Genomic DNA, 27,159 nt, shown 5'->3' with positions numbered 1-27,159 from the left:
CTGGACAAGTGTCAAATAATTTAAAATTTAAACCCTCGCAAGGCTGCTGACGATTTTATAGCAATTATGGCTAGGTTCGTTCAAATTCTTACCACATCAATCTTTCTTATAGTTTTCTTTCGGTATAAGACGATAGCTCGGTGCGGCTTTCGACGTTTTGTGGATGAAGGCACCTATTCAGCTTGACATTGTTCTTGAGTGGGCCAAGAGTTTATGGGTCCCATAAAGTTGTCCGGCAGACCATAAAGACGTCTCCATCCACGATTTAGTTGAAGAGCCGATTTCTCAGCAGACTTATCCCGAGAAAATGTCAAAAGTCACGCAAAAACACTTACTTCTTATTGAATATAAACACAATATCTAATAGAACGGAGATTAATGCTGATTGTTTCGCGCTTGAAAAGAAAAATGGAAAGATTGTTTCCGAAATCGATATTATCTATTTCAAAGTCATCATGTGTGGTTGGACACCGAAGTAAATAAGATTTAAAAGAATTTTCGTGTTTTTCTTTTCTGGATCGATTGAAAACCATGTACCTCGAGCATGATCGATGGAAAAACCAGGTTTTCGTATCGTCCTGTTGTAAGTTTATTGGCCACGCGTCTTAAGCTCTTGACCTCGAGCAGGCCGGTTCGATCGTTTCATACCAGCGGAAGACAATAGCCGACAGGGTTGGCAGTTGTCGAGGGGTTGGTTTGGGGAGAGGGGGAGGGGGCGGGTTAGGAAAATCGCGAAACTCATAAAGCGCAATAGCGGTCTATCAAGTCGTGGTTATCAATAGGTACGGTTAGAGCGTCGTCGGGACGTCGCGTGGTAGGCAATTTTCCTGGTGGTTTCGCGGGTGGGAGAGGTCCTCGTGGCGTTAAGGGCTTCAAATGCAGACCTCGAAGGTAAGTGGGCCACTGTGGCTGCACGCTTTCGTCCCTTTGTCCCTCTGTGTATGCCCGGCGTTGCACCCTCCCCGTTGCACCTGCAGGGTGGGGGAGAGGAGGGCAAAGTGCATTGCGACAGAATGGAGGCGGACGACGAAAGCGAATAATTGAAACAGAGGGGAAAGACAAAGAAGCGGCGCGGAACACGGAGGCTGAACGGGCCGGGGCAATGACGAGGAAGGAGCCCGGGGATTGTTTACTCCCCGCGAGTGAGATGCACTTGAACTTCTTTCGGCAGTTTCAAGAATGTTGTGTCTGAAACCTCGTTTCCATTCCATCGGGTAACGACACATTCAATGCCAGACAAAAGCGATCGTTGTGCGCGCGCGAGAAAGAGAGAGAGAGTTCTTATTCGCCGGCAAGTTCACCGGAGTTCTTCAGGTAATAGTTTCGAGGAGCTTAGACGCGCTGTTCGAACGTGATGATTCGAGTTTTTGTTCTACCCCACTCGATAGTCTCGTTGTCTGTTTGGTGTAGAAATGATCTGTTCAATGCAAAAGCAGTGCAACTCAATTGACATTTGGATTTTACACTACACCCGAACCTTCTTAGGTGTGCAAATTCATCCTCGACCCTAACACTGGATTAGCTGTGGGCCTGTTCAAGCGCGGACCTGTATACTACCAATTTGTCAAAACAATAGAATTAGACATTCAAGTGAGGAATGATTAGGTAAAATACAAAGCAGTACAAGCATTTAAAGAATTGAAAAATGATTTTGTGTTGGTTCCAATTGATTCAAATTATTGAGAAAAGAAATGAATGTCCATGTGGCTCCTATATCTTGCACTTTGTTCCCTTTCATATTTAAGAAGGACAAAACTAACAAAAGCCAATGTATCCTAATCGATCTTTTTTCTAGAGACGGCCGAAATTTCAACCTTTAAAAGACTGTGATTTCTTTATATATGTCGCCGAGGCCTGGATGATAAACGTCGCGGAATTATCCCCACTACCGTGAGCTCCGGGGCCGTGAGGGGCCTCGGACGCCGAAGGAATGTAAACATAACACGGCTCGGGTATGTCTCCTGGACGATAAACGACGCTGGCAAGACCCGTGTTGCTGACATACATCGAGAATTCACTGTACAGTACATTTTTGTCCCAAGAATGTTGTATTTCCTTGAAAAGGGTGGTTCTTATGGTCATTTGACATAACTTTTTTCGTTTTCGAGAATGTTCCCGCACTCTGATTCGTCCGTGTTTTTCGTGAATAACTCCTGAACAAAGCCGCGGAGAATATTTCCGTGAAGGAAGAAGGTATTCCAAATGACCTTAGGAATCACACTTTTCAAGGAAACACAACATTTTGGGACACCCTGAATATATTCATGATCTCACTGCGAGTCTTCATGGAAAATGAATATTATATGCCTCAGTTGTATCATACCAAACTAAAGCAAATTAAGTAACAATAATTCTAAATTCTTGTAATGTATTTACTGTTTTGTATTGATAAACATTGTGCAACGTTTGGATATTTGAATGTGGTAGATTTTAACAGAGATATTTTCTCATCTATCTACTGAAGATCATTTGTGTAGATTTTTTGTGGACGAGAGCAGTACTAAACGTGGTTCCGGGCACTACAATCGTAAACTAAATGTTACGTTCTTACACGCTAAAATTAATAACACGCGTCTCTGAAACAACGAGAGTTATCTGACACGAAACGAGGAAAATAAATTATTCGGGAGAGGGTTTTATGCGCGCGGTTACTCTGAAAATAATCTATCATCAGATAAAACGGCGGAATTAAATGTTGCTCGTAAATGTATATACTTAATTTTGTGGTCGGACACATTTAATAAATCATTCAAATAGTACTTTAATTGCATTCGGTAATCCCAGTTTGCTAGATATAAATATAGGATAAGCAAATATTTGATTAACTTTCGTACCTTTTAGAGTATCGGTTATTAGTTTAACGAGTATGATTTTCTTATACACACAAATTATTTTTTACGTTGTAGAAGCGTAAACGACCCTTTTCGGAAATTGACCGTTCGTCCCTTAAATGTCCAAAATTCACGCGTATTAAATAGATATTCCTGTTACCACAAGTAATATCGGGGTTGAAATTGCATTTTCCAATTATTACTTCGTGCATTACATTCTCCGATTATTGCTTCAACATTTACACAATAATATCGTGAGAATCGAATTCCGATAGCTAATACTGTCCTCCTCCATTATTCAGTAGCAGTTGCTCGAGTTAATTGTTTCTTGTGTCCCATTAATTTCTTGCTCTCTTCAAATAATGTTCTTATTGATTTATTCTATCCACTTTTACACCGATACACTCTGTAGGAGTTACGAATTAACGTATGGAATAATTCAGAGTTAAGGGCTTAAATAGTTTCGGATAACAATTTAATATTGCTTTTATACAAAATTGTCTTTCATTCGATAAATATTTGGTGAACTGAAAAGTGCATTTTCCTTTTTTAAGAAAAATGCATTTTATACTCATTGATAGATATCTAAGTGTACGGTATCTTTTTTATGAGTCGTGAACGTTTCGAATGATCTGTCACTCTTAATCGGGACCTATAGGGTGTTGTTAAAGCGACAAGCATTAATAATCCAGGATACAGGGGAATTAGAGTGTCCAGAATCACCATAGCAATTCGTTTCGTCCAGATGCCCAAGGGATCTTCAGGTGGATCCTTCTTTCCACTGTTTCGCTTAGAAGCTCATAAATCAGTCTACCACGACTACTTGAATTCTCCTGCGAATATCGGAAGTGGTACAACGGAACGAATTCCTTTGTACGCCAAGATTTACTCCGCGTGGATATCTTTTCACGATGTATCGATTAAGAATCTGTACCCTTTTGTAGCGCCCCGCCAATGGAATCCGATAGAATCAAATTAAACGTCACACAGGCGATCCGAGGTAAGAAGAAGCGACAATGAGAGCGAAAAGTGTGCGAGCATTTTTCTCATTAGATCAATAGAAATAACTAGTGTCCAACGTCTTATTAAGATTATTTGATAACGTACAATTCCAGACACTTTTAGTATATTTGCAACGTTTGAACTTTTAGGTGACCTTTCGAGATGAACTTTGAAAATACAAATCAACCAAGACGTAGAGTAAGGAACCCAATTACTGTGCCTATATTAATTATTCTTATTTTTAAAGCATAATGGACATTAAATTTTTTCATTAAAATCAGTTAATATCAAGGGTGTCTCACCTAACTCGACCATCTAAAATATCTCAAACTAAAACATTAGTTGGTTCAGAGAAGCAAATATTATGATAGGCAAACTTTGTTCAAGGTTATATCTTTTGAGATTTCAAGGACATTGAAGTTTTTTATTATCGCTATATGATAGCCGAAGTCAAGATGAATCCAACGGCGTCCCTTACCCTATAACATTCCTTTTTACCGAATTGTTGAATGATAATCAATTTTGCTATAACCGCATTAGAAACGTAGTGAGATAGGAAAAATTGATCGAAACTGTCAAATAATTATCACCATGAAAAGAGAAGAACCACTATGATGTAGAAAGCTAGGTAAAGTTGTTGACAAAGAGTTTGCTGACCGTTATAAAATTTGCTCGAAATCATAATTTTTTCCTACGTCGATGAAGAACTATAACAAAAGGAAATTGCAGGTGCCTGTACACTGTGGTACATTTTCTGCAATTTACTGCAAGATTAACACGAGGTACAGTAGCAGATGATAAAAAGTAATCGGGTCGTATATCCTAAACGAAACAGTGACTGAAAGAAAAGAACATTTGAGAGAGCAATGTGAGCGTTTTATTAGAGGTTGTACAACTGAATATTTGTCGTGTAATGTGGCAATACGGGGAAACATTATCCACGTATATTAAGAGCAACACTGAATAGAATTGTTTCGAATCGAGACGTTATATGAATTGCTGGACCAGGCAAGCCAATTTCGTAGACAGCTCGACATAATACCGCTAGATTTCTTTTTATGAGGGACATTGAAGAATATTGTGTACCAGCAGCAGCCAGCAGCGCTAGAGGATATGGCGGAAAGAATTATTATAGTATACCATCCAGCCGGAAGTGGTAAGAAGTACTGATTTCGGTCGTTCGGCGGCGCAGTTTCGTTTCGACGCTAATGGACACCGCTTTGCGATCCTCTTATGATCCAACAAAGTGTCGTATTTAAATCTCCCTCGTGTCTGATTACTGGAATGTTACGGTTTACGCGATAGCATACAACTTTTCTGCATGAAGATTCTAGATTGTTGACATTACGGCTATAAACTCTGTGTGTGTGTGTATGTGTGCGTTCCAAAGAAATAGTAAATGAAAAGTTAATTTCGGCGATTTGTAGGAGAGAAAGGAGATCTAGGGAAGGGGAGGGAAGGAGGGATCTATGGAAGGATAGGGGAAGAAAGAGTTTATTAAAGGGAAGGGAGCGGATGGGAGAAGATCTAGGAAAGAGATGAGAGGGGAAGGTGAAAATCTAGGAAACGGAAGGGAAGGGGGATCTAGGGAATGGGAAGAAAGGATTTATGAAAAAGAAGGGAGGGGATGGAAGAAGATCTAGGGAAGAGATGAGAAGGGAAGTTGAAAATCTAGGGAAGGCAAGGGAAGGGTAGGGGAAGAAAGGATTTATGAAAGGGAAGAGAGGGGATGCGGGAAGATCTAGGGAGAAGATGAGGGGACGATAGAAGATCTAGGGAAGGGAAGAGAAGGAGAGGATCTTGGGACGGAGGTGAGGAGGGTAGGGTGGTGAGATCTAGGGAAGGGGTGAGGAGAGAAGGAGGGGATCTTGGGGAGGGATGAAGCGGGTAATACATTTAGAGAAGGGATGAAGAAGGAAGGTGAAAATCTAGGGAAGGTCAGGGAAGGGAAGGGGATTTGACGGTGCAGCTCTGAATGTAGTTGCGCATTATAGTCGCTGATCCATGACGCGGCGTTGTCATCGATCGACAGTGCGCACAAGAAAATCTCTTGTAATAATCTAAGACAGATTCTAAAAATTTGAGAATTTCGAACGCTCATCTAGCAACACTGCAGTTAATTCATCACACCGATAAAAAGATATTATTATTTCAGAACTTCTTTTTCTTCTGCGTATAGCAGAAGACACGATACACAGTTACAGAATAAGTCACGCCAATCCAATTTGAAATATCGTGAGTAGAGGGTCGTTAAACTGAAACACAGGACTGCACGGGGGCCATGATGGATCAGGCTTGCCGACGTAAGAATTCTCGTGTCGATATCGGTGGCCGGCGAACCTGTAAATCGTTGGTCCGTAGAAGTCTAACAAAGAATGATGGAAAGTTTCTGGGCTGGCGAAATGTTTTAGGTGGACGCAGGACTATTTATCCTGGCGTCGCTTAAGAGGTTCCATTGTACCATTGAATGCTTGAAAAGTGAGAGAACTTCAACAATTCTTTTTATATATATGTAGAAGTATGTTTCTTTAAAAATCCAATGTGCACATCTTTATTGTATGACACTTACGTAGTATTTGCTGACAAATTGAGCTGAACATCCTAAACTGGAAGGACGTGGCAACCATTTTTCCAAAGCCATTTTTGCAAAACATCGTTTGCGCAACCAAATAGATTTCCGTGAGGTTTCGTATAATACCCATTGTTTTAACTTTACATTAAACTAGACGAAGAACGCTAGTTTTCATCGAAACCGATTTTTAAAAACTTTTTCAAAAAGTTACAGCCATTTGAACTGAAACATACAATCTCTGATCTAAATTTTCATCCTCTTTTGTTTATAAAGAAAGGAAAGATATACGAATCAAAACTCCGCTTCGCCAAAGATTAGATATTAAGAATGTCACTGGAAAATTTATCCAAACTGGTTCGGTACTCTTTAAGATATTTCTGCCGATCTGGAAAACTCCATTTCGAGAGAAACTTGTTACAATTATATGCTCCTACTGAGCAATACGACTGCACTTTGGGAACTATAAATTCAGCAGTTTTGCGAATTTCCGAATAAAACTTTAGGAAAGCATTCTGGAGGAATCGTACTGACAAACGATTTTTGAAAAATCGATTTTGTTATTTCTAAACGTTCGACGACACTTCACCGGCGTCCATGAAAGTTTCTGGAACTGCACCAGCAAGGCGACTTTCGTTTATCACTTTTCCAGCCGGAGGTAATTCCTCGTGTTTCTTTGTAACGGCCAGATCGGTCCAAGAGCGACGAAGAAAATTTTAACATGGCGGTCGCTTTCGCACGTGCCATACGTTACACTGTGGCGAGCAACCCTGTCACGTTAATATTGATTTCAGTGTGCGCCGGTCTGTATAAATTGTACGTAACGTTCCCTTTTAGTCGCCTAAGTCTTGTCGACTTGTCGATACCGGCGGTATTAAATATATTGCAAAATTTACTGTTTCTTCCCTTTAGTATCTATCCCGGCCGCCAGGGAATACGGATACAGTGGCGTACACCAGAGAATATCAAAGCGTTACCTAGAAATACGATAGAATCTCTTACATCCGAATTTACGACCGCGCGGCCAGAGGAATTTTCAAGTTGCACCAAACAATCGTTTTTTAAACGATTAAAATGCCCCATAAAATTGACAGCCTCTCTAGTTCAAGTTCTTCACAGTTTAAAATTTAATTTGCCGCTCGTTGTCAAAATTGTCACGATGGAATAAAATTAACGCGGCGAAGAGATGACTAATTAAATTTGTAAATTTCTTCTTTGGAAACGAAATACTGTGGGAAGTGGAGACAAGATTAAAATAAGATTTCTCGCATCGTTCACCGGAAGTAGATAGCTATCTCAAAATTGACGCAGGAAACGAATGAGGATTAAGGCTGAAAATTTGTATAAATGGATTCTCTTGCATTCGAATTTATGATCGTGTAGCCGGAGGAGTTTTCGAATTTTCTTCAATTTCTCCGAGTCCCTAGATTCATGTTGTCGTACGTTTTCCAATAAAATTAATGAAAAAGAGCGGAGTTTTAATTAGAACGACGGTATTGTTTAACAGACGTTCAAATTGCTTGACACAGATGTTCAAACGCCGGTACCGATATTTATTGACCATTTATGTACACGATAAGTGAACAATTTGATGGCACTTTTTACGGCATCGCCGTGACTCAAATCTCGCATCTCGTCGATGTCTCATATACTGTACGTCGTATATAAAAATTTTATTCTTGCGTTTAAAAAGAACAGAGCAATCTGTACAGATTATGGACTGAGCTATGACCGATTAAAATGATTGGAGCTCAGAAACTGAGGTACTAAATCTTCAATGTTCTAAGAGTGGAAGTTGTAAAATAATTTATTAGAGGAAAGTTCACAACACGCTCCTTTCAGCGTCACTAATATGATTAAAATCGATAAATAGCCAAAATTAAGTACAAAAAAACTGGGAATATTTTTAAGAATTTCTATGGATGCAGAAATTAGGCTATTTAATTTTTAAGTGATCTATTGGATCTTCCGACTAGACGACTATCTGAGTTGTGTAATTTTATGTTACCAAAATTAATTTTCTAGATGCCAATTCAAATCATTGGCTATTTGTAACAGACTCAACGAGAAGATTAGGATCTTCAAAATATATTAATCTCAAAAAGAAAAAGGCTCAACAATATACAAAAAATATTAATGCGTAATTATTTGGAAGGACCAAATAGATGGGTATACTGTTAACATAATAAATAAGATTTATGCCATTTAAAACAACAGACAATACGTATCCACGTGCCCGGTTTTGCACGCTCTACTTTTCAGAAAACTCTGCAAATATTTAACCACTCGACCATGCGTTTTGTTTCCTCGCGAAAGAACGGCCGATACGCCGTTGATCTACGATTGACGGCACTTTGTAAAATGTTTCCAGGATTCTAACACGTCTCTCAAGGTCTGACGTACCGCTGAGGTTTCTGCTATAAGTCAAAGCCACATAATAATGTTCCTGCCGTTGGCCATTGGTATTCGACAGGAAGAACGGCGTAAATCGTGCCGCTGTCTATCAGATTTGATGGTCGACTGATCGCGAATGGACGTTGCAACGCGGACAATTTTTCGAAGACGGAAAATCGCTCATTTCTCCCGGTTTTCGAAAATATTTCCCGTTGAAACAAAAAAGGGAAATAATTCGAAAAAATAACGTTGAAAGCGTGCAATAACATTTTTCCCTTTCACATCTCATTTCCGAGGAAATTAAGTTCGAACAACAAGTATCGTTCATTTTCGAAAAATTTGAGTTTGATCATTACCTGCTGAGCATTAACTGTACGGGTTGCTGGAAATTTTTCAAAAGCGAGCAAATTGTATTGTATGTTTCGAACTTATACTTTCGTTTCTCAGCGTTGTGATTGAAATGTTTCTGGGTCATTCCCTGCCAAGTCGGTTCAATTTTTGATGTTACATTAAAATTCGTAAGTGAAGCCCGTTTTTCCCAAAATGGACGAAAATTGCAAACTTCGAAGGCCTGTCATTTCTAAACAAATTTTAAACCTGCAAAACGATGCCTTAATTCCCCCCCCCCCCCGCCCATTAATCTATAACATATTTCTTTTAGAACAAAATCGTCGATGGTAAGGTCAAAAAGTGATCGACTTGGCATAGTATGACCCTTGTATCAAGTCTAATAAGTTGAATCGTGTTTCTGTTTTTCTTGTTTCATGTGGAATCATCTTTTACCAGCAACGTAATTCTTAGAAAGGACGAAGCCCTTCGACCTTTATTAAAACACTTTCCGTCGTCCCATTCTCGGGGACAATTAGCAGCATCTCGCGAGGTTCTGCAATTCAAGGACATTCGGAAGAATTTATGGATACGTTCACCTTCGAGCTAAGTGTCTGCAGACGTTGTAGGTTCGAAGGAAACGTTCACGTTCTTATTGGGGCGCAATTGCATCTCCCTTCGAAGAACATTTCGAAGGAGAGTCGTAACTTGGGTGAGAGAGATTTTCGAGACTCCCCGGAAGAATCTTCTAAATCTTCGAACAAATCTGCCAGACACTTCCTTTGAACGTTCAGGTAATTTCAGGGCATTGCTTCTCTCTGATAGACGCGTATGATTCAACCGGATTTTCAAATTGGACTGGAACTCTTTTTTTTTTGTGCTTTGTTTGGAATTAGCTAATTTACTATATAAACTGATTCTGAACGATTGCGAAGTGGACACGTGTATTTGTGTTGTACAATTTCATGCAAAATATAATTCCGCTTTGAAGTTAGAAACAAATTATGTGCTGCTGATTTGGATCAGGAATAACATACAGAAAGATCTTGAACAAATAGAAAATATTACAAATATTGCGGATCTTTACGCAGAATAAAAATTGTCTGCATCAATTCCAAGTAGAAATTTCCTTTCTAATGACCTCAGACAGTTATGAAATAATACATTGATATTTTTTAATTCTTTCCATCTTCCTATTCTTTCAAATTGCATGTACTCATTTTTGTCACAAAATCCTCGGTCTAACTTTTAGCGATTCGTTGGTCTCTCCAACATGATCTAAAAATGTTATAATATACAGCAGACCTGCTCAGCGTCTGCCCGTACGGGCAGCGGTTTTCTTGCCCTGGGCATACACAGAACGGCGGGCACAGAGCCACGCCCCTGCGGGCAACGCTGCATGTATTTGTCACAAGCATTGTCACAGCTACGTGGCAAGCTACGGCTGTGCTACGGCATACCCCAACTCCGCTGAGTCACTTGCCCGTAGCAGTGCCCACGGGCACCGTCGGGCGCTCTTGCCTGCTAATTGGTATGTTGAGCAGTTCTGGTGTAGCATCCATATACTAAAAATAATGATAATTAACTGACTAATTTTATCAAATTCCAGTAGAGACTAATTTATTTAATTTTTTTTGAGCGACTAATAATAGTTTTATCAAATTCCTGTAGATTTAATATCCTTCTGTTCCTAATAAAAATGTCTATCAAAGCCATTACCTTCTATACAGTGTTTACTCTATATATGTCCCGAATTCCTAGCCGATAAAAGTCCCAGAACTATCCCCACTGCCGCGGGGTATACCCTAGTGAGGTCGCGTGGATCAAAGAATAGTATTTCCTGATCGATATATGTCCGTGGCTAGACCCGTGTTTTGGACATATATCGAGTAAACACTGTACAGTCCTTATTTACGTGAATTAGTCTTTAGAAAGGAAATTTGCAATCTGGTCATTATAGCTGTCACACTAGTCTCGTAAATACAAGGAAGTTAAACAGACGGAAAATGGTTGACTGCAACCGTGATCGTCAATTTCAGACTCCATATTTCAAGGAAAGTATCTCACTCGATATCATATCAATCTGTAGTAAATGATACAGTCAAGTAAAGAAGACGTCACGAAACTTTTCGTCGGCTCTTTCACGGTCTACAGTGGAGTACCTGTATCGAAAGGGTGGTCGATCAATAGTCAATCAGACGGACTTCCGTGCTAATCACTTGCAAAATGAGTTTACTATCGGCGGAACTATTCGTTCCGTTCCGGTCTAGCCGCCGCAGATGCAGATAGGCGTTCTCAAGGGCAACGAGGCCAATTTGCATTGAGGATACGAACTCGCCAAGTTTCTTAACCCTTCGCACCAGAGGGCTTGCATCTGTTCGCGACATTCTATACTTGAATCGCGTTTCTCAGGTGAACGGCGCACAGCTTTGCCGAAAATGCCATTTTGGAGCTCTAAAATAATAACTTCTGAACATTTATAGCTTCAAATTTCAATACAAATCAATTTGAATTTGAATTTAAAAAAATCATAGAATAAGTGGAATTAATATACCTGTTCCTCTGCATTAATATTAGTGAAGTGAATCTGCAATTTTTAGTAGACTTGTTGTAAGTTGTCGCAAATGAAATTTTTTGCATTGTTTGGTCAACAAATCATAGTTTATCATAGTGTAGTCGGTGCTAGGTTCTATTAGGTTCCGTCTGAAGTGTGCATATTTAAAGTTCAAATTTAGGCGAAAAACTTGTGTAAGCTTGACAAAACTATAAAAACTATAATATTTAAGACGTAACAACAATGACTAAATTCGATAAAATTATGGCATGTGCCTTGACTCAAAAATAGGCGTAAAACAAGTTGTAAAAAAGAAGAGATTTTCTCTACAATTTTATCAAAATTTCTTTTTCCACTAATTGTTCTAACATCTTAAAAAAATTCGAGGTCGTATAATCCAACATTAGAAAAGATATCGTGTTCTTAAGAGTGTCTGAGTATTATCGCGAGTATGAGTACGTGTCAGCTTTTCTGTTCCAGCTTCCAAGTCTCTTTTTATTAGAAGTAATTGTAAGGACGGGTTATCGCAACGGCGTCACGGTGCTCATGACCGTGCGCGATTTAAGTAACAATTAACGACAGAAACTCCATTGTCATCGGACAGAACCTGTTGCACCGAAGTCACTATCGAGGCCCGCCGTTCGATGCCAGCGAATTTCCTTTTCCATCGCAGAGAGACTCGAAAGCACCGTCGATATCCAGGTCACGTCCGCTCGTGAACTTGATTTGCATCCAGAATCTTTAGCAACGACGAAAGAAAAATTCCCGCTGAGAGGGGGAAAGCTGCGGGTACGTTTCATTCGCCTTTTTCTTTTCCTGCTGAATCGCGCGCTAATGCTACCTCAAAGTTCAGTCTCCGGGAAGAACTGGGGTTTCAGCGGTCCGACGCGAATTTCCAAGTGCATTTCCTGGAGTTTCGAATCGTTCGAACAGTGTCGTCCATCACGGAGAAATGGCAGCCGTGAAAAGCATTTCTTAATATTCTCGAGCGATCCCTTTATCAACCAAGAACTTGCTTTTAACAAACGAGACATCGGAACGTATATCTGACTTGTAATTTACATCGTTCGATTATCTGATACTCGAGACACCTCGAGGCTGTTCACAATTTCTTCTTTAATTTGAATTAGAATTGGCTCCGTTACTAGGTGCGCAATTTCATTTCTTTCAGGTTCAACCAGGATTAATTTTCATTCTTTTCAGTTTCAATTTTACTCCAGTATTAATATAAATATATTTCAACTTTTCACGATATTGCATTGTAATTAGTTGCAGCTTTGTGTAATGTAAATTAACATTCTCCTCCAGTATAAATTCGAAGGTATTACTGTTTTTCACAATTGAATTGTATTTTTATTTCCCCCAGCTCAGATCGAATCTGTTGGGACCACTGGAAAAGTTTAGCGAAAGAAGCCTTTAGTGACCCACTTAAATTTCTCAAGATATAATTTGCTAAGAGAACTTCAAACGTGCATTGCATCTGTGCAGAAAGATATTAATTTGGAAATCAGTCTGACGCATTCATTAAATCGTCTGAGTCATTCTACGAAGGTTTCTTTATGTCATTTCAATTTTCCTTTGACCGTGATCCCCCGTGACTCGAATTCCGCTGTTCCCAAGAAGACAAGACACTGTCAAGATTTGGAATATTAACAACGTCTAGGATTACTTTCGCATTGGACAACATGACCTGATTGCGGTGCATATTGCACGAAACAAGAAGTTTATCAAAGAGCTTTAACGATGCTGTGCCGTGATACCCACCGGAGGAATATTTGATAATACAGCTGAAGGACGATAGCATTAACATGACATTAAAATTTATTGTCGACTACGTGGAAATTGGTCGAGGGAATCGTCAGAGGGATTAATGTGCGGCGTCGCAGTGCCAGCCGATTCAAATTCGCAGATAACCATTAAACTGCATAAACTGTTCCCTTTAGCGAGCGGCATCTTGCGAACTGAAACCACAAATTGTTGCGTGCACAACTTGATAATTAATTGAATAATATGGACATATGCCCCAGTGCTGTAGAACTTAAACGATCACCACGTTGCAATCTCCGAACGACAGCTGAAACTCGATCTTTCGCATCAGCGATTGGTGAAAAACGATTACACCTTGTTACTTATGTGTAGACATGTCAAATGAGTGTAGGAAGATGGTAGTACATACAGACTTCAGTAATTAAAAGAAAGATAGGAAATTATTCATTTTAGGAGAGAAAATTTTCTGTTATTACATTAGGGACACTATTTTATTGTAACTTCCATTTGTAAACTTCAGAACCAGGAAGCAATCGGCTAAACTTTACTTCAGGAAACCAGAAATTTTTAACTTTTTTTTATGTAACCCAGTAGATTTTGGCGAGAAAATGCCGGAAATCCAAGTTTCAATGTTACGAATTCACTGTTTCAAAAGTTATGCGTGTTTAAAGTTGAAAGATTTGAGTCGAGTGACAGGTAACGGCTTGGATTTTCAATGGAAAAAAAGTTAAAAATTATCTCTGGTTTTCGAGGTAAAGTTTAATCATTTAATACTCGGATTGTTAAACAAGCAGAAAATATCCACTCCAGATTCGTATTGTTACAGTAAAGGCGAGTTAAGAAAAATTCTTAATTAATTTAACTCGTTCGTGAGAATAGATAGGAAACATACACGGGGAAAAATTTATCTCGAGAAATCATTGTGACCATTAACAGAATTAGATCTGGTCATTATAGTCTTAACTTCTCTCTAGCTAAAATCAATGTGGTAAACAACCATGGCTGTTCATGTGGTCATGAGACACAGGATATTGATCACGTCTTATGACAATGTCTTTTATATGACACTCACAGATTGAAATTTATATATAACCTGAGATTACGGGGTTTTTTTCTTCCCATGTCGTGTAATCTACTACTCCACTGACCTACAAACACTCTATGCAAGATCTTATGTTCCTTCCTGAAAGATTGTGGATTGTGTATATAATGTCACTATCACGTCCATTACCAATTAAGCGACTCCAACTGATACGTACCTATTACGTTACCTTCACATTAGTATAAGGTTATTATTGTAATATTATGTATGTAATAAAGACTGCAGAATAACCTCTTATCGGAGGTTACAACTGTAAAATAAAAAAAAAAAACAGGAGGAATCAATTTGTTTTGGAAAGTTCTTTTTGCTCTCCGAGCTCCTGGATATTATTGAATCGAAAGAACACGCGTTAAAAAGTTTGAAGACGTCTATAAGATAGCATTGAAACAGCGCTGGGCACGAGGTTCGAAGATCAGATTGTTATTGAAAGTCTCTTTGCCGTTTGAATTCCTCGGTTTAACAACGCAATGAAATGTCTACTACAAATAGCCTTATTTGGGTGTGTCTATAGCAGGGCCGCGCACTTAGAATCAAGGAGGTCGAGGTAGTTCTGCTTCGATGGAATTGCTTGTTTTGAACTTTTATCGAGTCGCCAAACGATAATAACAGAGCTATGTATGCTATACATGCAGAGCGAAGCTCGAATAAACGTTCCGCGCTCTTTGCGAAAAGCAGATAGCGTTGGTTAATCCTAAATGTGCTTACCATACCAAGATAGCGCTGCGCGATATACGACGCAAATAACACCGGTAACCGCCTCATCCCCTTGACAATCATCTATTGTCGTTTTAATTTCTTTATCTCGAACCGCAATTAACCACTGTCTTCGACGATTTGCTTCGTCAGCTTCCGCAAGGAACAAACTCTGTCGAGTCGAACGCTTTTACGTTTCTCGCAATTTTGCCGCTCTTCTAATCCTCGGTACATTTACCCGAAATACGACGAAACCCGGTCCCGAGCCATCGTCTTATATCGGAATAAAACTGTATTAGTGAAATATTGGTGTGGGTCAGAAATGATTAAATTATTTTATTTATTTATTTACGGATGGTTTAGAATGGAATTTTTGTATAAACATTAGGTTCAAGAAAAATGTATGTAGATTTATTGCTCCATTGAACAATCTGATTCAGTTTCTACAAACAATAGACATCGATGAAAATGGAAAATGATAACTCTAGGGCAAGGGAACAAATTACTATGGGGATACCAATTACTGTGCCTACATTAATTAAACTTATTTTTAAAGTATAATACATATTAAAAAAGAGATATTAAATTTTTTTCATTAAAATCAGTTAATATATATATGTTATATATCTCTATTTTAATTAATATAGGCACGGTAATTGGTACCCCCCCCCCCAGTAACTGGGTCCCTTACGATGTGTACCAAGAAAATCTTTCAATGATGTTACCACATTATTTTATAAAACGCTAAGTAGCGTATTTTCGTAAAAAGAAACGTTGCACTATAATACAAAAACAATGATGATAAAATGTCGATTTTTACGAAGAGTATTATTTTTATTCATTTTACTTAACCTTTGCATTATAGCCTCATTATAAAACTGTAAAAATAATTGTTAACGTTTAGAAGGGATAATGTAGAATATGAGCTACAGAATAAAATATTTACCAAAATTTTTAACAATTAACTAGAAGTGCAATGTTTTTATAAAAACTAAATTATCAGAAATGAAAGAGTAAGATGTTTGCTATTTTTGCTAGTTTAGTAGAATACTATTTGCTAAATATAATGATCGATGATATAGATTTGTAGAAAAAGTGTGTACCCATCAGTAGAGAAGGCAGAGATAAAGTAGGCACCGTTCCACTGACAATGAGAAATAAAGTTTACGAGAGTCGAACGATGATGGTAAATTTTCAAACGGACGTATCAAATGGAGTGATGCATCCGGAGTAAGATTCTTGTCTGAAAACTTTTACGACTATATTGTCCACAATCTGCCGCGACCCGAAGTCGCCAGGTCCGGCAAACAGATAACGATGAATCCTCATTCTAGATGTTTTTACAGATTCCGTTATGAACGCGGGAGTACGTAAACCGAGCGGAACCGCTTGTTTACCGCGAGAACAGTGTCAACAATTCTAACATGTTCCGCATTTCATTATTACGCCTCAGATACCGGGTCGTAAACAGGAACCTTTCGTTCTGCAAATTGTTTGCTAGTCAAATATTATTCTAATTCTAAGCGAACGTTCTGGGGAAAATGTGGCAGCCATTTTCCTGTTTTTCACAGTTACGACCTTGCCTTTCTCGATCTGTTGAACTGTTTCCTTCTTTTGAAACCGTATATTGTATTTTAAACATTATTCTAACACTAAGGAACCGTTCCCTTGAAAACCACGCAGCCATTTTTCTGTTGTTCACAGTTATGGTCTCGCCTTTTTACATTTGCTACACTTTGACAGCAGAGTTTGAATTTCAAATATTGTTCTAACTTTAAACAACCGTTCTGGTGAAACATGGCAGCCATTTTTGTTTATTGCTCGCAGTTACGGTCACGGCTTTTTGCATTTGCTGAACTTTGCCAGAGAATTTGAATTTCCAATATATTTATGAATTGTTGCATATTCTCAGTGAGATCATTTCTGAAGACAATTAATATTTTGCTTGCGGAGATTATTCGTAAAACGAATTTGTCAATTTGCATAAGTGAATATGACAGGATCATTGCTGTTCTGTAAAGAAATATCGCGATAAATCGATCGGGAGAGAATAACATTTGTCGAAAAGGAACAGAGTGTTTTGAAACGAGAATGGACATCATGTTAAATGTATTTTTTATAGCCATCCGTTCGCTAACAGCAGGCGAGAGCCAATTCGTTATGTAAAATGTCGACATCGCGGTTACAAACACATTATTCTGTCAATTTCATTTTGCAAATGGGCAGAACGGACCGAAATATTACGAATGCAAAGTGATTTTGCGCAAATGCGAATGCACCTGGGAGCTGTTCGAAACTTAATTCAGCTTTTGTAACGTTTATAAGGTATGTCAATGTTTCCATTTCACTTTTAATCCATCTCTCAGAAAAGAAATTCTTAAGACCACAATTATTTCTTTGTACTTGTGTTTAAGATAAATCATTTATTTTACTATGCAATATAGATAAGCAGATATCTAAATTTTTTTTTTTTTTTGTTAATATATAATCAATACTGTCCTGTCGGATATTTTATTCCCCCACAATTTAGGCGATTCCCATCCACCAAGGTTTTACATTCTTCTATAAATAACATTGGGGCTTGCAGAATCGATAAATTAGGGTCAAAAACGCAATGACGTAGTTTCGAACTTAATAATACTCGCAGAGCATTTATGCAGCAGAACTCCATGTAACACTGCACTTCAACATCGTTACTCTAACGCAGTTAGAAAATCGAGGAAAACTCCGATTCAGAATTTCATTTGCAACTTAGCACAACGGAACTTTTATAGTCCGAATTAAATAGAGAAATGCGATTGCTTGGATTCGCGAATCCTCGGACGGAAACACCCGTTTTCAATGGAGACAAATAAATAAGTTCATATACGTAAAACGGCATTTGAAATTTACACACGGATTCTAAAGAACGAAAAATACTAAGCATAACTATTATTAACCACCCACCGTTTTCGCTAGATTTGGCACCTGCTGACATTTTCATATTCCCAAACATCAAATCATAAAAGGAGAGACTTTCGAAGCACTGTATGAACCTCGTATTGTATCAAGTTATTTATTAATCTAGTAAAAGAAATTACAAATCTCGATTGTTCACAAAATGACGGTACTTTGAAGTTAAATGACCGATTTCTTAAAATGTTTTTCCGAACTTCAGCACGATAAGAAAAATAAGAAATAATTGATGGATTTTCTAAATTTTTGGTTCGTGCGATAACAGGACATGTGCTGAAAATTTTTTGTGGGACCTATGTTGAAAAATATGGTTTCGAGGAAAACGCGTTTAAAGATTCTACCACATGAATTTCTCGCAACGCGAGTCGCACTCTTCGAACGCCTATAACTACGTTAATTTGACGAATTCAAACCAATCCCTTTACACAAAATTGTTACAACAGTAATACGCAAGGAAAATGTAAAAAACAGAAAATCGATTTTTTAAAAATGAAAAATCAGAATCCCCCCCGTAAGTTACGAATCAAACTTCAGGAAGAACGGTAAAGCTGGGAGGACAGCACGTTACCACCCCTTTCTCCACGCGTTCTCCGAGGGGCGTTTGGCGGTGCTCGATTTTGAAAACGCGTGTCTTTGCGGGGTGGCTGGTCGGGTGTATGGTTCGGGGCTCGCATTTCATTTATCCTGTGCGTCTAGACAGACACGATAAATGGGATGCGTCCCGAAAATCGCGGTAGGCTGATGGCTGAAATTTTTCGGAGAAAGTTGAAAGCGCGTATTCAGCCGGAATCTGTTTGGCCGTTCGGCTGTCGGACTGTCGTGCGCATCGGAGTCGCCGAGTAGTTTGCGACTGAACCTTTTGTGCCCGGGAATGTTTTCACCGGACGAATTCGACGTTTTGTGTCGCAGGGAGCGAACGTAGACCTCGGGCTTGAATTTATTCGGCGACTTTTCGCGCGCACAAGCGGCCGTTTAAATGCGCCCTTTCACTTCTGCCGGTACAAAAGCGCCGCTTTTTTCACCGGACGATATTCGCCTGGCCTCTGTGTGCCTCTCACAGAATTATTACAATTACTCCTCCTAATATTTCCGCCGCGCTTTTCTGCGCTCGCCGAAACCTTGCTGAACCCCGATACAACAACCCTTCCGTCGGGCAACCCCTCCCCCCGCGAATATTTTTCGCTGCTCGCACAGTTGACAGCCATCGATTCTATTATCAAGATATTTTACAGTCGAACTGTTCGCGAACACTGCTGCGAGAGGAATATTATCTGGATGGCATTCGACAATTTCCAGTTGAAAAATATTCATTTCTGCATCTCCGAGGGGACGCGATCCTCTGTCAACGTTTTTGGAGATCGCAATAGGGATCTAGTTGCTGTTCTGTACAGGGTGGTCTATTCTTTCGAGCGTAGTAGAACAGGAATATAACGTAGCTTCGAAGTGTGGATGCAAGATAAGCTGAACGCCGAAGTTTCATTTGCTTGCTTGAATTTTTTCTTAACGAATCGCGTGCAAGTTTTATAGAAGGGAAACCGCAAAAAAAGAACACTTTCCAAACAATGTCCATTACTAGAATACTCTTTGAGACCATCTCTCGGTTTGTTTGGTCTCTCGCAAGAGAGTTCGCGGAATGTTAAATTAGTTTTGAAACAATAATGATTAAAAGTTATATGAGCCGACCTCCTAAGAGATAAGGCAAGTATCATTCACTGAGGTGATTCTGTATCGACCACGGAAATGCTGACTTTCGTCGTAAACAGCTATGGAAACGGTATAAATAATTAGACTACATCGTTCGTCTAACAGAACCGTAGTTCTTCAAACAGAATTAACAAAATTTGTGTTATAAATGTCGGATTTTAAACCATTTGCAATTTGATTTTTTAAATGGTTTTTCGATTGAACGTTTACCTTTATAGGGCCTGTATATAGAAAGTTTTCGTAACAAAAATTCGAGTGTGCAATGGAAAAATGCCGGCCCTCTAAAGGCTAAGTAAGAAAGGCCAAGTAAGGAGAGTAATCGATGAAAAATCGTAGAAACTTTTAAGTAATGAGCACAAAAATGACATACAACTTCTTAACTGAATTCAATCAAGACCGAGCACTCAAATCTTCGTTAGAAGATGAATTGAGAAATTCATTCGCTCGAATTATTATAATCTCAATACTTTCAAAATGAAAAACACGAAGCTCAGCTGTCAAAATACAAAAAGAAAATTAATGTAAAATCGCCGGATGTTATACAACTGTGTATGTTCGAGGAACGTGTACAAGACTTCGCAGTTGAAGATTTTTCTCGGTGACGAAAGACGTCCGACCGAGCTTTTAAAATTCCCAAGAGACGAGAAACGCGGCATCGAAGAAATGAGGTTCCTTAATTAGCCGGTTTCTTGAGCACGTGGAACGACAGCCGTCGCGCATCTGTCACTATGAAACACCCAGCCAATAATTAATCCTTACTGCAGCTGTCGCTTCACGAGGACTGACACGTAATTCTCGCTGCGGGGAACGTGTTACCCCCGGCCTCGTGCGCTTCGCTCGCGGAATATTCGAAATTTTCGGTAGATTCGGTGCATTAAATTCCACTCGGCCAGCCTGGATTAAGTTCGCATCAATTCGTTCGTTTAACTGCGCATTTCCCGCTCTTTTCATGGCGCGAGGACAGAAATAACCCGGTCCCTATTCAGTCGCCCTCATCCGAGGATGACTTACAGCAGTTTCAACAGGTCCCGAAGTTCCGCAACCAGTTGCTGTCTAAACGGAAAGACACACGGTGGTCCAAATATGTGTATACGTGTATATGTATATATTGTTTGAAACAGTGTGTGTGTGTGTGTGTGTGTGTGTGTAGATGTATGTGAATCTCTGTGTCCATCTCATACTCTTCCGCGGAACATCGTCATTAGCCGAGAATCCCGCCGTCGAAATTTCATGAGCGAATGTCTAAGGAACAGACCAAGATTCCCGGCCAAAGCAACTGTTTGACCTTGCCGGCTGCTTGACATTTTCGACAGTGACACTGAGAACTGGCAGAGAGTACAGAGGGAGAGCATACTAGAGGAAAATTGGCCAAAATTGCCTAATGTGTGGACATTGTTTTTTAATTGCTCATAGATTCTGTATAAATAGAAGAAAAGGCTGAAGTTCCGAAAATCGGTCACATCGGATTGAGCTCAAATTTTGCACATAGCCTCATTTTGCATTACAGACATGTTTCCCAAAAGGATTTTTGGCGACCCCGAAAAAATAATTTTCTACCTTACCGACGAATTTTGGTTAGGTCTGGGTTAGCTTTGGGGTGGGGTCCTAAAACACGTGTTCCGTCAATTAAAAAGGACAGAATTCGTTGTAATGGTTGCCCAATAAGGTAGGAAATGGTGTGTGTGATGAACAAATTTTTTCGAGTCGCCAAAAATCGTTTTGAGAAACATGTTTTTCATGCAAAGTGAATCTATCTACCAAACTTCAGCACCATCTGATTTGACCGATTTTCGGAACTTTTGCCGAAGAAAATTTCGAAATTTGGTATTTGATTCTTCTAAATTATGTATTTCCATGAATCGGAAAAACGAATTAATTGTAAACGTTGGTTCGAATTTTTCTTTCCCGATTGCATTTCAAATTCAAATAATATTGCAAGTGAATTCTTTGAGAGATAACAGATGTTCTGTTATGAGACTGCTGTGAAACGATTATACACGATCGTGGCTGATTCATTTGACCCCTAGTGATTGCCACGAGAAAGTTTTGCTCAGTTAGTAACATCTTCGCGAGCAGATCAACCGTTTAACGTGCACCTATTCAAATTCCGTTTTCGATCCGAGTGAATGGAATCGATTCATGTTTATTAATGATCCTCCGTCCCTCACCGTTTCAGATCTTTATCTGCGCCTTAAATCACATGATGTCGATATCATCCGGCTTTTGGGTTTATAGCTATTTTATTGTCTCCGAGGAATTGATTTCTAGCCACGGTGGGTTCCCTTCCTACGTTCGTTCGACCAATTCGTCACATCGTTTCTTATCCCCTTTCACTTCGTCACCCTTTTTCTTCCCTCGAACCTCCCCTGGAATCCGATTGTATCCGGGTTCCTATCGTTCTGCTTTTTGTTTGTCTCCTCTTCCTCGGCAATCGTCGGGGAAACTTCCGAGAAGCATCGAAATCCTTCTCGAGGCAACCACGAGACCCGAATAGTTGGAAAATAGTCACCGAAAATTCCTTGAGCAATCAATTAAGGAACGCTGAAAAAATTTAACAATTTTCATGAACTTTTTTCAAACTGACCATACACTATCAACCACTTCATATACAGTTCTTATTACTTGTTTCTTCGTTCGAAAAGTATTCGAACACTAAATTTCACATTCTCGGAAAGTTATTTAAAAAAAATTGATTGATCAATACACCTGGACCGATTTTAAAGATAGAAGCCTCTACTTTCGCCATCCACCGTTCGTTTTCATCTAAGACATTTTGGGTCACTTCTTTGGTCCAAAATATTACAAATTCTACAGTCTGTAGAAACAATAAAGAATTTTTCTGGTAACTGAAAGAACCGTAGATTTAAGGATGAAAGCTTCCCCTTTGCAACGAATGCTCAAAATTTGGTCTATGAGCTTTGTAGAAAAGATGTACAGTCAAATCTAAGCCCAATCCTCGGGTCCGTGCTGTGACATAGATCGTGTAGGGCTACTATTTTCTTGTGACAGCGTCGACCGTGCCGAACGTAGAAAAGGACAGCGATTAAACCACTAAATACAGTTCAAATTATATCGTGTTTAGTGTCATTTTAATCAGAAAAATGCCACGAATAATTTGGTGAAAGTCCCATAAAAAAATAATGAAAAATAGAGAAGTTTAGTCATTGGTTTAGTAGTGATAGTAGTTAGTAGTAATAGCTCGAACTTCTCGGCCCCTCGCAGAGTATACCCCCAGTGGAGGGGATAGGCGGACTGACTAAGATCGTGCAGCTCAGATCAAGTTCGGCTTAGATCAAGACTTTAATGTACTGCTATCTTTTCAATAATATGAGGTACGCCGCGAAGGCCTTACACGGCCAAACTTGTACCTCATTTTTGTTGAAAAATCAGAGATTAAGTTTTAAATAGTCGTTGTTCAATCTTTAAATCTGTACTACATTCATTCAGAAAAAGAATGTTTGTTATTATTTTACAGACGATTCGTTTGGATCCACTGAACAAGTTTAAAATCGTATCTTGCTGGCGTAGATTGTAATATTAGGTCGTCCCATAAGTTCGTGCCGTTTACTCTTGTACCATTTAAATTCTAAAAATAGAACATGTAATCACCCTTTCATTCCACAACCTCTTCTGACCTTTTTGGCAAAGACATCATACCGCCACTATAAAATTTCTGCGGTTTTTCATTAAAATACTTTTCAATTGTGAATAATATAAACATATCCACGGCACGAACTTATGGGACGACCTAATACTTACGGCGGACTAAATCAAAAATATCAAGACACATTCTCGTCATAAGTTCAACTAATTCTAGGTTAGTCGAAATATTTCCCAAGCTCCACCGGTTTTTATGGCTCCTCGGACAGTTCAAAGTTTGTTTCAGTCAAGGAAACTATAAGATATTTCGCGTATCCTCGACTTTAGATGGAACTCGAAAATTTCGGTACGATTTCGGAACAAACAGTTTTGAACGTAAAATATGAAAGTCGATTGAACTTCGAAAATTTAGCTAGTGAAGTGGGCGAACTTACGAGAACTGCTTCCTGAAAATATGTTTTCGTTTTGTGCTTCAACTGTAATGCCGAAGCAGTTTGAAAGTACGACAGGTATGAGTAATGTCTGAACGTTGTAGATTTTACAGCAGAGCGTGAGAAACGAGTCTTCGAAGTTTACGGAGTCGTTAGGCTAAATACGACTTAATCTTTTGTTCGGATATCGTTCGGTTTAAGAGCCTAATTGGTCTACTTATCCAACAGTTTATTGTACCACAAAATGATGTGAAACATTTTAGCTCTATTTCCGACAAAATTATATTTAGACGTTCACGAGACGTACGTTCGAATTTACACTAAACGGAACAAAGGAATAAACGAGTTAGAAAAAAATGTTCATTGTCTTTTATATGAGAATCTACTAGCTTGTCCCAAAATTTCTTTTCGTTTCACTTCGTTCTCAACAAATTTTCAAAATGCGAGTTCAGAATAGATTCCTAATCAAGCAAACAGCGTAATTAACCCCTTGCACTACTATTTATTTTGTGATTATAATGATTAGAAATTTTTCATCGTTCAGGATTTCATAGAAAAAAAAGATAGTTTATATTTATTGTATGCCTATGTTTTCTCCAAAGGTTATGTATCAATTAGAACAAAATAGAATTTTATTTCGGTTTAAAGGAAATTAATAACATACATATTTATTAGACTCTGTTCAGAATCTTCATCATGAGTCTGATTCGATATTGTAAGGCAAGGGGTTAAATAAGCAGAAACTTGAGAAACAGTCGAAAATTAATAAAAAATTAGTCGCCATGATTGTAAATGCTCCTATCAGTAACGTCAACCGCGCATATTATGAAAGGAACTTTTGTGACAACCGGCTGCGTATTCTACCAGAATTTCGGATGAGCTGTTTGCGAATTTGCAGTCGACAAGTCGCACGAGGAAACTTCCGGAAGTGTGCACGCGCGGAGATTTAGCAGTTCGGAGTAAACTCCGCAGAAATACGTTTCCATTTGAAAATTTGCATTTTAAATCGAATTTGACAGCATTTATAGCCGCCTTTATCTGTTGAGAATTATTTTTTCTCATTTCGAATGCATCTAGTACCGAATAATTAACTGTTTCATAACAATCTTTGTAAATCAACAAAATTTGAAAAGTGCATAATAATTCGCGAATTTCCCGGTAACGGGTATGGCAACTTTTCATACAAAAATTTGCTTTGATTCCTGTAACACGGATCACCGAAGATTAAAACAAAATCCAAGAGCAAGTGCTGCTATTAGCGACATCAAACGCGCACATATCACGAAAGGAACGTTTGTGACAGCCTGCTGCGTATTCTACCAGAATTTCGGATGTGCTGTTTGCAAATTTGCGGTTGACATGTTGCGAAAAGAAACTCTCGGCAGTGTGCACGCGCTAAGATCTGGCAGTTCCGAGTAAACTTGCATTACTCGACGGAAACGCGTTTTTCGCGAAGCCTCGGCTGCAGAGAACAGACGTCGCGAGACGCTGCATATCCGTAGGAAATGTTTCTAAGGGGCCGATAATAAATAATGCATAGTGTCGCGGACCCTCTGAGAGCACTGTGGATATGTAAATAAATTTCCAGGCACTACGCCGCGCATCATAAGAAGGCCGAAATGTCAGCGACACGCAGCCCGGCCCTGCCTCCCCCAGGTTTCCGTTGCCATTCCTCGAAACAGCAATGTCAGAAAACGTACCCGGTCCTTTTCATCTCGATCCAACCGAGGCAACAGAAAGACAGAAGAGTGCATCATTCTGCTATCTCGATTTTCTCAAATCCTCTTCACCCTGCAGCCACCCGCACCCTTTTACCATGTTTTCCCTCTTACCACTCATATCTGGCAGCCACCTCTCCTCCCTCTCTCTCTCTCTCTCTCTGCTCCTCTAGGTGCGAAAGAAAATGCGAGAAGAGTGATTGGAGTTTCGTAAGTCAAGCGTAATGCAGGCGCCGCGCGTTGCTCGCGCGATCACGGATTGGTACATGACGCACTAAACTATGATCAATCATGCCAATCTTCTTTACCATGCGAATGCCTCAGCGACAGGTTGCCCCTTCGGCGCAAGATTCTTTATTGCTGGAATATCAGGAAAATGAGGGAGCCGGAAGCATAGTGTCGCGGAACGTTCGTCTACGGTGTGTCCGTTTCCACTCGACTCGCTCGAACTTCCAGCAAGAGACCGAGGGCATTGGCCGTTAGTTTCACCGCACGCTTTATGTCTCAAACGTAAATTGACTTATAATTAGACTCCGGATTGTATGCTTTTAGGACGGAAACGGGCGGGTGCAATTTAAAACAGTGAAAAGATTAAAGGACCTTAAGAGTCCTACTGTGTCCAACAAATAAGGTGAATTTTGTTATAAAATGAAAAATCTTTATTTATTCTTTCAAATCAATTTGATCCCCTGAGGTCTGTCCATTGCACGACAATTCTACTTCGAATAATCTGAGATAGTCGTGTAGCGTTATCCTTTTCGTTAGCCGGATGTCTGACCATTGCATGATGTTTCTACTTCCAATAACCAGAGACCACAGAGTCCACCGTGTCTGACCATTCAGTGACATTTCTACTTACAATAGTCAGAGACAAGCTTAGAACGTAATTCGTTGAAACACTAATACTGAACCAGTGCTCCACGGTGTTGGATCGATTAGGTGGGCAAATGAAAGCTGTTACCTTTTTCCGTTCTCTGTCATCCTTTTGTTCCGAATGGATGCAATTTCTAGATAGGTCGTGGCCATTTCTTTCCGACTAGCAATATACATCTATAAACTGGAAACTGTTATGTGATTCATGTTCTGCAACGTCTGATACGGCTGCAACATTCTGTGTATCCTTAAACTCGTTTAAACGCTAGTTCAGTATTGAAGTCTGCACGCAATATTGCAGCCAGCAGACATTGAAGAACATGCGAATTACATAACAGTTCCCAGTTTATCAATGTTATATTGCTTACCAGAAAGAAATGAGCACGACCTATCTAGAAATTGCATCCATTTGGAACAAAAGGATGACAGAGAACGAAAAAGTAACAGCTTTCATTTTCCCACCTAATCGATCCAGCAACGTCGAACACCTTCCACGGGAAAAGCGAAGAAAACTGTAGCCAGCATCCGATACGAAAGGAACTAACACCGAGAACCACTCTCGCGTTTCCGCTTCATCGGTCAACCGTCCGACGAATGCGATGTAAATGAAAAATCGATTCTATTAGTCGGCAACATTTT

At 39.4% G+C, this 27,159-nt stretch overlaps 1 protein-coding gene across 1 annotated transcript in view; it reads right to left on the bottom strand.

Moving 5' to 3' along the window:
- The window catches only part of Nachralpha6 (nicotinic acetylcholine receptor alpha6), a 471,989-nt gene that overhangs the window by 293,362 nt on the left and 151,468 nt on the right, over positions 1-27,159 (bottom strand). The window lies entirely within an intron of this gene.

This window comes from Halictus rubicundus, chromosome 3, assembly GCF_050948215.1.
Source record: "Halictus rubicundus isolate RS-2024b chromosome 3, iyHalRubi1_principal, whole genome shotgun sequence".
NCBI classification, from domain to species: domain Eukaryota; kingdom Metazoa; phylum Arthropoda; class Insecta; order Hymenoptera; family Halictidae; genus Halictus; species Halictus rubicundus.
The sequence above is the reverse complement of the archived record's forward strand: the minus strand, read 5'-3'. Positions and strand labels throughout refer to the sequence as shown.